This window comes from Pelecanus crispus, chromosome 18 (assembly GCF_030463565.1).
Source record: "Pelecanus crispus isolate bPelCri1 chromosome 18, bPelCri1.pri, whole genome shotgun sequence".
NCBI lineage: Eukaryota > Metazoa > Chordata > Aves > Pelecaniformes > Pelecanidae > Pelecanus > Pelecanus crispus.
In genome coordinates, this window is record NC_134660.1 from 4049991 (window position 1) to 4050918 (window position 928).

The following is a 928-nucleotide window of genomic DNA, read 5'->3' on the forward strand; positions in this document are numbered from 1 at the left end:
TCTGCAGGAGTGAACTCTAGCCTGGTGTATTTACAGTTCAGCGTTTCCTCCCCTTTCATTTAGGAGTGTATCTTAACAAGAAAGTGTTTTTGTTGTTAGAAGTGGAACTGCTGACCTGCTACATTCACTCACTCGACATAAGACACTTGATGACAATTTTTTTTTTTCAGCTTTAGCATTTTGGCTTGTCCAGCCAACCTGACCACACAGACCATAAGCAGAATACGTTCTTGCTAAAAAGCTCACCAGTGACACTAAATACAAACAACTTTGAGGGGGGGAAGCCCCAAAACAAAACAAACATACCACACAACAGATTTTCATAGATTTTAGGGCAAAGAAGGATTACTATGATCATCCAATCTAACCCAGGAATTCTACTCAAAGTTGATAAATTGTGTTTAAATCAAATTATACCTTTTCAAGTGACATCCAGGCTTCAGCTGCTCTTTCCCAGCTTCTGCTTCCATTCCACCTGCAGGATGATATTTTTATAGCATCTTTTCCACAAAAGGAGCAGCAGAGGGGTTTTGTTTTTTTGAAAAGTACAGCCCTTCTTCCCTGGCGCAGCAATGGCCACCCTGCTGCTGGGAAACCCACCTCCAGCAGATGTTTTAGCAGCTGCTTTTCAATCTGGCAAACATCTAGCAGCAAGTGTATTGCTTTTTAAGTGGTTTTGCTCGCAAGCAACAGAGCGGCAATGTCAAAGAGGTTATATCAACTGGATAAGCCACACAAAGAAGAAAACTAGACTGGAGAGGGAAATTTCTCAAAAGGGTGGGCAAGCGCAGGAGTCTAAACTTCACACACCAGGAGGAATTTAAGACTTAGCCAAAGCATGACAACAGTATCTGTGATATCATTAATTTATTTTTCCAACTGTCTAGATGGGATAATAAAAAGATCTCGCAATGTCATACTAGGTAGA